Below are 13054 nucleotides of genomic sequence, written 5' to 3' on the forward strand. Positions count from 1 at the left end.
CATATCTCCTCTCAGTCTCCTCCTTTCCAGGCTAAACATACTCAGCTCCTCCAACTGCTCCTTGGTTTTTTTATTGGCCAGGTTTTCTTAGCAGCCAGGCTAGTAATAGCCAGAAGTTCTTAGAGGGTGCAATATCGACTACATGCTACCCAAAAAGTGTGACAATAAGCGACAGTAGAACAATTAACCTAGAAATATCATGGGGGATGAAACAAAATACAGTGGTACCTCCGGTTGCAAAGGGGATCTGTTCCGAAGGTCTGGCCCGATGCGGAGATTTCCACAACCCGAGGATCTGCACATCCGCACGCGGCGAAACCCGATCTGATACTTCTGGGTTTGCCACTTTCATAACGTGAAGTTTACGTAACCAGAGGGTTACGTAAGCCGAGGTGCAACTGTACACATTTTCCTTTTCCTTTTTTCTTTTAAATCTTTATTAGTTTTTCGCATTGTCTTTGTCCATTTTCAATAAGATTGTTCTTCTTCATTTTTTCCATTAAATGTCCGTAAACAAATAAATCTTTCTATATATACAAGTTCTTGTTGTCTGTCTATATTCATTTACAAATATTGTTCAATAATAGTCCTAATATAAGTCAAAGAGGACATAAAAAAGCCAGAAGAAGGAAGGAGGGAAGTCAGCTCGGGAGAGCAAGAACAAATGTGAAATATAATGTATGTGTATGTACAGCATGTAACTAAAAATTTGATAAAGATCATCTGAAAAAAAACTCTTTATTAGTTTTGCACAAAAACATATACACATAAATACAGAACAGAGATCATACATATACAATCGTACAAATACAAATCATACAAATACAAAAGGACAATGAGATAGAAAGAAATGAGAGAGAAATGAAAAAAGAAGAGCAAAATACAATATAAAATAACAGATTAAAATGTAAAACTTCCAATAATTCTCATTATACTGCTTATGTTGTCTTACGTTTCTTGCACAGATTTATGTTGTTTCTTTTTGTATATATACATATAATCCAGTATGGTATCTTATACACTTTTTATTTACAAATAAAATAATAGTGGCAAGAAACTGGAAAAATGAAATCTTACCAACAATTACAGTTTAGCAGACACTTATGATAGAATACCTGCAATTAGCAAAATTAACAGGAAGAATCAGAGGAGAGTCAAACCAGAAAATATACGGAGAATGGAAAATATTTAAAGAATATCTAAAATCGTATTGCACAAACAAGAAGATACTGGCTACTGTACACATGTTCAATGGATTGGTGTGATAATTAACTGCCGCACAACTGGAAATGCAACAATTTACGGGATGCAAGTTCTGATGTAATTCAACCTCAGAAAGGATGGGAGTGTGGGGTTTGGTTTTAATACTGTTTTGTTGTTCTGTGATGGGGGGGAACACACACACACACACACACACACACACACACACACACACAGAGCTAGACAGGGCATGGCAAAATCTTCCACTACACTACAAGTCTGTGAGCACAGTGTTCCCCGTATCTCACAATAAACCCCAACAGCAGATTGTGCTTCTCTAAATAGAAAATTTGCATATGCAAATGTTATGCAAATCTGCACCGTGCCCCTGTGCTACAAGAATCTTGCCCGATGTATCCTGCAAATCAGTTGCAAACTGTTCAACGTCCTCAACTCTCCCATAAACTGAAAAAATTCAGTCTGGTAGGAAGCGCTACCCAAAGCCACGTTGATGTCTCCTGGGAAGATTGCTCCTTTATTTAGGACAGCTGCTGTGCTCATCATGCTCTTCCAGATAGGAATTTCATTGAATATGAAAAGGTCCTTAGAAACTCCAGAGATCAGCAAATTCTGACACAGGCCGACAGCACTAGGAAAATGCGAGCTGATTAAACACTGAATGCTGTGAATTTTTGCAAATTCAGCGAAAAGAGGTTCTGGTGGGTTTGACTAGAGTGTGATGTACCTCTCTTTGCAGAATACAACATAGGAGGTTAGAAGTCCTTACTCTCCCCCCCCCCCCCCGCACACTTGAACACCATCATCTTCGTTTAATTCTTGTGTGCAATGATGTATTCTTCATGTGTCCTAGCTATGGCAACACCTTTTTTTACAGTGTTCATCAGCTCTGAGGACCAAATGCTGAGGGATAGATACATAGATGGATAGATAGATAGATAGATAGATAGATAGATAGATAGATAGATAAAACTTGATTCGCATTAGCCAATGGCCATAGCAACAATAAAACATTACAGTATACGCAGAAAGGGAAATTTGATATAGGAGCACAATTTAAAGTCCTGAATCAGCAGTCAGTTAGTGGCCCTTATTCTGATTGCCCCAGCTATTAACCCAGCAACCTTTGCTGTTATCTGCTCATTTTGATCTGATAGAAGAAAGGACATTGTGGCAGTGGTTGCCACCCTGGGATGTTTAGTACGAGTGGGGTGATGATCTCATTTCTTAGGTCTAGAGCCAGTGTGGTGTAGTGGTTAAGAGCGGTAGTCTCGTAATCCTGGGGAACCGGGTTCGCGTCTCCGCTCCTCCACATGCAGCTGCTGGGTGACCTTGGGCCAGTCACACTTCTGTGAAGTCTCTCAGCCCCACTCACCTCACAGAGTGTTTGTTGTGGGGGAGGAAGGGAAAGGAGGATGTTAGCCGCTTTGAGACTCCTTAAAAGGGAGTGAAAGGCAGGATATCAAATCCAAACTCTTCTCTTCTTCTTCTTCTTCGTCTTTGTAGAGAGTGCAATGCTGAGGGAAATTGGGGTGTTTCAAGGGTATTTCCCACACCTCAGAGGCAAAGTGGAATGTCAATAACCCCCTTCCCTCTGGACATAACTGTCAACTTATAGATTTGAAAATAAGGGACCAGCAGCCTCGAAAATAAGGGATCAGCAGCCAAAATAAGGGATTTTGCTTAGTTTATGAGTTCCATCGGCCCTTCTCTGCCCGAGAGGGAGGGAGAGAGACTGTCGACCACGCTGCCCACGAGCCCGGCATGAGGCGGTTGCGGTGGCGCCACGGCCGCTGAAGCGCTGCCCTTGTGCGTCCCTCCCCATTCCTCCTCCCTCAGGCCGCCTCCTCAGCCGCCGCCACCGCTGCCGCCTCCGGCTTCCCCTGGCAATGCGGCGGAAGTCTCGCAAGAGAGGGGCTGCCTGCCTACCTGCTGCTACCCATCTCCTCACGACGCCCCCCTGAGGGGGAAAAGGGAGAGACGGAGACGCGGCAGCTCATGTGCATGTGCTCTCTCGAGTCGGAGGACCCCGAGCTGCTGCTTGCCTCCCGAGCCGGGCGAGCATGAAACCCGGGAAATTTAAGGGACATCATCAATCTGGGACAGCAGCAGGACACGGCACTGGGATAAGGGAGTTTCCCGCCAAATAAGGGACGGTTGACAGCTATGCCTCTGGATCATTTTAGGGCTCCCACAAAGCATTGTGTCACTCTGAGGTTTCTCTGCTTTTCTGAATTTACAGCTCTATAATTTCCTGCATGTTTCTCTAGGTCAGGGGTGGCCAACTCCCAAGAGTCTGCGATCTACTCACAGATCTACCCTAACCCTAACCCTAACCCTAACCAGGTTGTTGAGCTTTTTTTAGGAAGGAGGAAGGCCCATTTTGGGGGGTTTCGGGTCCAAGTTGTCCCTTTTTTTCAGGGAGGCCGTAAAATGTTGAGCTTTTTTTAGGGGAGCCACAGTTGTTCAGCTTCTTTGGGGGGAGCCAATGATCTACCAGTGATCTACTGCAGATGTCCAGTGATCTACCGGTAGATCACGATCTATCTGTTGGACATGCCTGCTCTAGGTCAATGAGATTTGCAAAATGGTGCCTGAAGAGCACAGAAGTTTTTGTTAAAACAGTAGCAGAAAAGATTTAAAAAATAAACAAATTAAAATCTTAGGGTTGTTGTTTTTTAATTCCACATTACTCAGCTGTAACAAAAAAGAGTGAGCAAGCTAAAGCTCTTCAGAACTTGTCAGGCAGTGTTCCGGACAACCTCATGTTGTAAAGGCCTGTAAGAAAAGATCACTGTGAAGTTGTCAAGTATTTAAAAATGTAGTTGGTGGGTTGGTGTTGTGTGGTGTTTTTGTTTTTGTATCGTTTTGTTTTGTTTAATTCTTTGTTTTTCTTTCGTTTTTCTTTTGCAGTCTTTAAAATGTTAATAAATATTATTTTTTTAAAAATAAACATGTAGAAGAATACACACAATTTGTCCCACTCTTAATTATCCGAAACTAAGAAAGAGCAGGAGAGAAATCCCTCCTGCCCTTGAAAATAGACGCTAATATAGATTTTGGATGCTCAGTTAGCCTGATAAAAATAAGGGCCTAATATGGATGATAGAGGAAACTGAATACAGTGGTACCTCGGGTTAAGTACTTAATTTGTTCCGGAGGTCTGTACTTAACCTGAAACTGTTCTTAACCTGAAGCACCACTTTAGCTAATGGGGCCTCCCGCTGCCGCCGCGCCACTGGAGCACGATTTCTGTTCTTATCCTGAAGCAAAGTTCTTAACCTGAAGCACTATTTCTGGGTTAGCGGAGTCTGTAACCTGAAGCGTATGTGTCAGGGGTTCAGGAGCAGAGACACAGGAGAAGGAGCAAATGGAGAGTGAGGAGGAGGAATACGAGGGGGGTGTAGGCAGTGACAGTGGTCAGAGAGATTCCACGAGTCTCTCCAGCGAATCGGAAGATTCACAGAGAGGAGCGCCGATGGCCAGGGCAAGGGGGGTGCCAAGGGGGAAACCCCAGAAGGAAGGGGCCAGCGGGGACTCCCTGAGCAGCAGTTGGAAATCAGGACCAGCGTCCCCACCAGAGCGTAGTGGGGGGGAGTAGTCCCAGGCATCGGGACCAGTCTTCTCACCACCAGCGAGAGGAGATGAGTCAGGACTGACCACGCCTCCATCGGAGAGCAGGGAAACGGTCAAGAGGAAAGTTACCGGCTGGGCGCGCGCGCCAAGTTCAAATGTACAGGCGAGCGGCACAGCAGGTAGCCCGGATAGGGAGCCAGGTCCTAAAGCCCGCCGGAAGGAAGGGCAAGACTCAGGGGGGTCAGCGTCAGAAGAGTCCAGGAGGGAGGAAACCCCAGGGGGCAGAAGGACCCAGAGGAGGAAGGAACAGCACAGGAGGTGGAGCCGGGCTAGGATATTAAACTGGTGCGGAAGGGGCAGTGACTCAGAGGGGACTTCGCCGATCTAGAGTCTAGACGTAGGGTTGCACGCTCTGGCTTTAAAATGGAAATTATACTTCAATAAAGACTTTTGTACATAATATCAGCCTGGCGTTGGTCCTCTGTGAGCTGGGACCTAGAGGCAGCCCTGACAGTATGTAACCTGAAGCGTATGTAACCCGAGGTACCACTGTACTTTTGCTTTCCTCACAAAAAGCCCCTGGATCTCTTATGTCTGCAATCTGACAGGCGTAATCCACACTGGAGTGGCTCTTACACCTGCAAATTTCATCCACTTTGTCCAAAGGTGGAAAAAAAGTTATAGCTCTTTTTAGATAATCTGATAGTGAATGTGAAACGCAGAGCTTTATTTTAAGCAGAGCCGCTTGCAACACACACAAAAAATAGATTGACACAAAGAGAGAGCACTGGGTGACTCAGAACACGCCATTAAAAACAACAACAGATACACATATAAGACAAATCTATGGGCATGTGCACACTCCTACTATTTTCCTTTTTAAATAAAAAGAAGGGGAATGTTAAGCTGAAATGTGTTCTGTGTGAAGAAAGGACTCTCTTATCTGGCCTGAATCTTCCTGCATCTCAAAGGTGTTCTTTAGTCATTTAGTCGTGTCCGACTCTTCGTGACTCCTTGGACCAGAGCACACCCGGCACTTCTGTCTTCTACTGCCTCCCGCAGTTTGGTCAGACTCATGCTGGTAGCTTCGAGAACACTGTCCAACCATCTCATCCTCTGTCATCCCCTTCTCCTTGTGCCCTCCATCTTTCCCAACATCAGGGTCTTTTCCAGGGAGTCTTCTCTTCTCATGAGGTGGCCAAAGTATTGGAGCCTCAGCTTCAGGATCTGTCCTTCCAGTTAGCACTCAGGGCTGATTTCCTTCAGAATGGATAGATTTGATCTTCTTGCAGTCAACGGGACTCTCAAGAGTCTCCTCCAGCACCAGAATTCAAAAGCATCAATTCTTTGGCCATCAGCTTTCTTTATGATCCAGCTCTCACTTCCATACATCACTACTGGGAAAACCATAGCTTTTACTATATGGACCTTTGTTGGCAAGGTGATGTCTCTACTTTTTAAGATGCTGTCTAGGTTTGTCATTGCTTTTCTCCCAAGAAGCAGGTGTCGTTTAATTTCGTAGCTGCTGTCACCATCTCAAAGGTAATTAATCCCAAACCCTGCCAAACTGATAAATTCACTTCTGCATAGGTGGCATAGATGATGCTCAAAGATTTCTAGCAAAGGAGAGTTTGCCTCCTTCCTTTTTTTTTAAATGATATTTTATTAAGTTTTTAACAAAAAGAAAGTTGCAAGACAATAAACAAAAAACACAAGAGAAATACAAAAACACAAAAATACAAAAATACAAAAATTTAAATTTAACATAAAGAGAAAAATAAAAATAAAAAATAAAAATAAAAAGTCCCTCTTTTTAATTTCTCACCATTCGTTAACTTATTTTCCTGACTTCCTCACACCTCCCTTTTTTGTATTCCATTTAGAAAAAATGGTTCAGCAAATTCATACCTCTTAATTTATCCTTAATTATTTATCCTCACATATTTTAACTTCAAATTTTCGTCTAATATCAATCCATTCTTGCATATTCTTATTTTACCTTGTTACTAGAACCACTTCAATTCATTTCAACGTCATCAACATTCAAAAATTTTACAATGTTTCTGTAAATAGATCTTAAATTTCTTCCAATCTTCTTCCACCAACTCTTCTCCCTGGTCTCGGATTCTGCCGGTCATTTCTGCCAGTTCCATATAGTCTATTACTTGCATCTGCCATTCTTCCAAGGTGGGTAGGTCTTGTGTCTTCCAATGCTTTGCGATGAGTATTCTTGCTGCTGCTGTAGTGTACATAAAGAAAGTTCTATCCTTCTTTGGCACCAGTTGGACGACCATGCCCAGGAGAAAGGCCTCTGGTTTCTTCAGGAAAGTATATTTAAATACCTTTTTCATTTCATTATAGATCATCTCCCAGAAAGCCTTAATCCTTGGGCACGCCCACCAAAGGTGAAAGAATGTACCTTCAGTCTCTACATTTCCAACACTGAGTTTGCCTCCTTCCAAGGCAGCTTGTCCCATTGTCAAATACCTCACATTTTCTGAAAATATTTTCTGGATGCCTATTGTGAAATCCTTTTGTGTGGAATTCAAAACTGCTTGTTAGCATCTGCGTGGCAGAGAATTCCATGGGTTAAGTGTGCTTCAGAAAAAGAAAAGAAAAGAAGAGTCTGTCTTGAATCTCCTGCCCATCAATTTCAGTAGATGTCCTCAGGTTGTATTGTTAGGAAAGGAGAGAGAAAAATGTCTCTCTGTCTACTCAGGCTCTGGAGTACCTGAAAGTTGCCTCTGCCGATTCGTAACGTGACATGCCTGGCTGCATCTCATGACTACCATCTGGAAACTGCTCTGTGTTTTGAGAGGAAAGGTGATGCAAAGACTGCTTATATAATATTCCTCTGCTGCAAAAATAGTGTCAGGGACTGAAAAGTTATAATGAGCAGCACTCTTTGCGTATTGAAGAAATGGACATCTGTATTCCTGATCTCTGGAGCAGCCTGCTAGGAAGCTTCAGAACAGTCTTCCCCAATGCGGTGCCATTTGGATGTTTGGACCTACAAATCCCATCAACCCCATCCAGCATGGCCAGTTGTCAAGGATAATGGGAGTTGTATTCCAGAACATCTGTAGGGCATCAGGGTGGATAAGGTTGCTACAGAAGCATTGCTTCGTAAATATGCTTCTGCACTTTTGCAGGAGAATCCTATTCAATGGGGACTGACTCTCAGGTGCCTACAGGACTACAGCCATAATTTGCACGACTCTTTACAATATTTTTACTATTATTATTTTGCAATATAGTGGTAACTCGGGTTACGTACTTAATTCGTTCTGGAGGTCCGTTCTTAACCTGAAATTGTTCTTAACCTGAAGCACCACTTTAGCTAATGGAGCCTCCTGCTGCTGCCGCGCTGCCAGAGCACGATTTCTGTTCTCATCCTGAAGCAAAGTTCTTAACCCGAGGTACTATTCCTGGGTTAGCGGAGTCTGTAACCTGAAGCGTATGTAACCTGAAGCGTATGTAACCCGAGGTAGCACTGTATAAACCTCCCAAATAAAATAATCTGATAACAATTTCTCTCACCTCTTTAATTCTGTCTGCTTTCCCCTCCAATTTTCCAGTCAGCATGCAGCTCTTGAGAGAATCTGTTCCACTGTCAAAATAGCTCTTACTGTCAGAAAGTTCCTCCTAATGTTTAGTCGGAATCTCCTTTCTTGTAAATTGAAGCCATGGGTTCGAGTCCTATCCTCCAGAGCAGGCATAGGCAAACTTGGCCCTCCAGATGTTTTGGGACTACAACTCCCATGATCCCTAGCTAACAGGACCAGTGGCCAGGGATGATGGGAATTGTAGTCCCAAAACATCTGGAGGGCCGAGTTTGCCTATGCCTGCTGCAGAGCAAGAGAAAACAAGCTTGTTCCCTTTTCCATATGCAGCCCTTAAGATATTTGAAGATGGATATCATATCTCCTCTCAGACTTCTCTTCTCAGTCTTCCCTTTTTCAGGCTAACCATACCCAGCTCCCTCAAGTGGTCCTCGTAAGACTTGGTTTCCAGACCCTTGATCATCTTGGTTGCTCTCCTCTGTGTACCTTCCAGCTTGCCAATATCCTTCTTAAACTGCAGAGGGACGTATTCCAGCCAAGAAAAATAACTTGATGAGGGTGCGAAGCAGGGTTGGTGAGGGTCGTGACCTGGGGCAAATTGGAGGGCCAGACAGAGAGGGCTCAGGCCTGAAGTCCCACTCCTTTGTTCTAGAAAACATCTGCATCCAGAGGTTTTTTTGGTTGTTGTTCAAGGACCATAAAGGATTATTTTCCAATCAGCCACAAGCCTCCCCTCATGCTGATTGACAGGCCTCGTTTGATCTTACTCCCGCTTGTTGAATAATTTTGATCAGCTGGCTAATTTTAAACACTTTCAAAAGAATAGCAGTGGGACTTGAGGCATCTATGGGACTTGGATCTCTCTGTGTGTCCCTCTTTCCCCCCTCTTTTTGGGGCAATGAAAATTCATAGGTTTTCCAAAATAAACTGTCACAAATTCCTTCTGACAAGAGGGGGTGAACAGAGAACACCACAGAGGGGTGTTAGGGTGGGTTATATAGGAATATAGAATAAGCAGATTTTATGCAAATCAATGTCATCTCACACGTGTGTGTGTGTGTGTGTGTGTGTGTGTGTGTGTGTTAGTGATCCATTTCCTCTTACAGTGGTACCTTGGTTCTCAAATGCCTTGGTACTCAAACAACTTGGAACCCAAACACTGCAAACCTGGAAGGAAGTGTTCCGGTTTGCGAACTTTTTTTGGAAGTCAAATGTACTCCATTTTGAGTGTTCTGCTACTGATTTGAGTGCCACACTTCCGTTTTGAGTGTTATGCTGAGGTCCATCTGTTTTTGCTGTATTCACCACGCTCTGTAGGCACTTCCTATCAGTTGATGTCAAACCAGCGTACCACACCATGATGCAATATGAAAGGACACTTTCTATTGTTGACCGGTAGAAGGAGATCATCAGATGTTGATTGACATCCTTCCGCAATACTCTGAGGAGATGGAGTCTCTGTTGGGCTTTCTTAACCACCTGGGTTGTATTTATTTGCCAAGTAAGATCTTCACTGAACTCCTGACAATGGCTAGTAGTCACCAATAGGGATGATGGTGGCGCTGTGGTCTAAACCACTGAGCCTCTTGGGCTTCCTGATCAGAAGGTCGGCAGTTCGAATCTGCACAACAGGGTGAGTTTCTGTTGCTCTGTCCCAGCTCCTGCCTACCTAGCAGTTCGAAAGCACACCAGTGCAAGTAGATAAAAAGGTACCACTGTGGCGGGAAGGTAAACGGTGTTTCTATGCGCTCTGGTTTCCATCATGGTGTTCCGTTGCGCCAGTAGTGGTTTAGTCATGCTGGCCACATGACCCGGAAAGCTGTCTGTTGACAAACACCAGCTCCCTCGGCCTGAAAGCAAGATGAGCACTACAACCCCATTGTTGCCTTTGACTGGACTTAAGCGTCCAGGGATCCTTTACCTTTACCTTTACCTCCTCCATGAATTTGACTGATTTTCTTTCAAAGCCATCTAAGCTGGTGGCTAATACTGCCTCCAGTGGCAGTGAGTTCCATAATTTAATAGCGCTATGGGCAGTTAGATTGAACCATATGCCGAATGGCAAAACCACAGCAGAGAGACAGTTACAAACTCCACCGGGAGGCCATTGTTTCAATGCCTACACAGCATATTTTTGGATTCGTCAGCATTGTTCTGGCTCTTATTTTAGATTATTTCCATCGAGCCAACCTTGTCATGGCTATTACTTTGAAATGGGTGGTCAAAGAAGTAAATAAATAAAAATAAATGCATGAGATGTTTTGTCTCTCTCCCCCTCTCTGCTTTTTTGCGCTTCTCGGTTCCAGGAAATCTATGGGAGAAGCCCAGCCAGCAAAGTGCCATTGACTCCTTGTTGAAGACAAGTGCTCATGAAGTCATTTTAACAAGCTTCTCCAGCTCCGGATAATGCATCCAGCTGACATTTAAAAGGAATAACAATTAAAACTGATTAAATTAAAATGTCAACATTTGGTAGATACTTGAAGGCTGTGTTCCTTTATCTCTCTCTCTTTTTTAAAAAAAACCCTTTATAATTCCACTTAACAAGTCAATGAAACGAATGATCTAGAAAGCAAAAACCTTAAGATGGCATTTTAAAACTATGTCTATGTCCTGACTCCTTAGAAGCTATTTTTGAGACCACTTGGGGGGGGGTGTCTTTCTATCTCTATATTGTGCATACTGCTTAGAGACTTTTCTGATTAAGTGGTCTTTACATTTTTAAAAAACAAAACGTAGGCCTTGTTGGTGGTGCCTGCTTGGTGAGTGCCCATGACAGGGCCTTTTCAATGGTGGCTCCCTGGTTGTGGAATGCCATCCCTAGTGAGATGTTCTGTTCTCAATCATTATTAACTTTCAGGAGGAATTTGAAAATATGATGGTTTACACAGGTGGTGGCTGATCAGACCCTCTAAGTGTTAGGGTGGTTCATAATTTTTTTTTAAAAAAAAATGCCTGCTCCAAAGATCTTATCTTACTACACTAGGGATTATATAGCTATATCTGAAATTTCATGCATATCAGTTAATATCTTGACCCTGATCCAATGAATTGAAATTTCAGCCTTTACAATATAGGAAAACGGCCAAGTAAACAGCTATTTTCGTGGAGGAGGGTCAAGATATTAACTGATATGCGTGAAATTTCAGATACAGTCATACCTCTTGTTATGCTTGCTTCAGGCTGCGCATTTTCAGGTTGCATCCCGCGGCAACCCGAAAGGGTTACTTCCAGGTTTCGCCGCTCGTGCATGCGCAGATACACAAAATGATGTCACACGCATGCGCAGAAGCGGCGAATCGCAACCTGCACACACACACAGACGCGCGTTGAGTTTTGCTCATGTTGCAAACGGGGCTCCAGAATGTTCAAATATACACTCCGGAATATAATTCCTAGTGTAGTAAGATAACTTTGCTTTGGAGCAGGCATTTTCAAAAAAAGGGGTTTTTTTATGAACCGCCCTACTGAACACCCAGTGCTTTTCAGTGGAGGAGGGCCAAGGTATTAACTGATGTGCATGAAATTTCAGATATAGCTATATAATTCCTAGTGTAGTAAGATAAGACCTTTGGAGCAGGCATTTAAAAACACACACCAAAAAAACCCATTTTTAATGAACCGCCCTACTAAGTGTCCCTTTTTCCTAGGGACAGTCCTGTATTTACAGAAGCTGTCCCAGTTTCTAATCTGATCCCAGAATGTCCTGTTTTTCCTTAGAATGTCCCTATTTTATTGGAGAAATGTTGGACGGTATGCAGAACTTCTTCTGGCACCCTCAAGATAACTGGTGGAAGGATGTTTTTACTCGTAACTGCTTTTAGAATGTTTTTAATCGTGATTGTTCTAAGGGTGTTTTAGAATGCTTTTGCTTGGTTTTTGTTTTTAATTGCGTGTCTGCCTCCCTGGGCTCCTTGTGTGTCTTTAAGTTGTGCCGGCTGGGGAGCGGTTGTCCAAAAATATCTGGAGAGCACCAGGTTGGGGAGAAATGTCTTACATAATGTTATGTACTGAAGTTCTCACCCTGGGCCAGCAGGGGGATACTGTAGATAGTTATGCAAATAAGGGATCGAAAGTGACGTTCAGTGATTGGATAGTTTTAGAAAGTTGTTACAGTAACATTGTACTGGAGCTTTATATCAGGGTTTTCCAAACTTGAGCTTCCAGCTGCTTTTGGACTACAACTCCCATCATCCCTAGCTAGCAGGACCAGGGGTCAGGGATTATGGGAACTGGAGTCCAAAACAGCTGGACGCTCGAGTTTGGGAAACCCTGCTCTATATAAGCAGGCTGACTGAATCCTTCAGTTCAGTTCTGTCCTGGCCTGTGAATAAACAAGAGCTGTTTGAAGAATCGCTGTGTCGTCTGATATGTTCACCCACAACTTAACACAGAAATCCCGAGTAAGGCCAGTAGCAGACTCGGCTATCGGTGAACACGCAGATGCATTGGAGATCAATCAAAAGAAGCTTAGAGTGTTCTGCTAACAAGAGTTGGAGGAGAAGATGGCGGCGCAAGCACTTGCAGCGGCTCGGCACTCCGAAGACCGGTTTTCAGTGAGTTGTGTTTTATTTTTATCTGTGAACTTACTGCTGCTATGGACTGTGAACACTCAGGGACAAGTAATTTATAGTCGTCAAGAGCTCTTAAGTATCGGCAGAGAAGGCTGCAGCCAGGAGGTCTCAACCTACAACATT

The 13054-nt window shown here is 43.6% G+C and overlaps 1 long non-coding RNA gene across 1 annotated transcript in view; it reads right to left on the bottom strand.

The window, feature by feature from the left end:
* Positions 1-5785: 5785 nt before the first annotated feature.
* The window catches only part of LOC309345584, a 40869-nt gene continuing 33600 nt past the window's right edge, over positions 5786-13054 (bottom strand). The window contains exon 3 of the long non-coding RNA XR_014158313.1: positions 5786-5890. This is a non-coding gene — a long non-coding RNA (uncharacterized lncRNA). The remainder of the gene's footprint in view (positions 5891-13054) is intronic.

Source organism: Podarcis erhardii (genome assembly GCF_964252035.2).
Source record: "Podarcis erhardii genome assembly, chromosome: 1".
NCBI classification, from domain to species: Eukaryota; Metazoa; Chordata; class Lepidosauria; order Squamata; family Lacertidae; genus Podarcis; species Podarcis erhardii.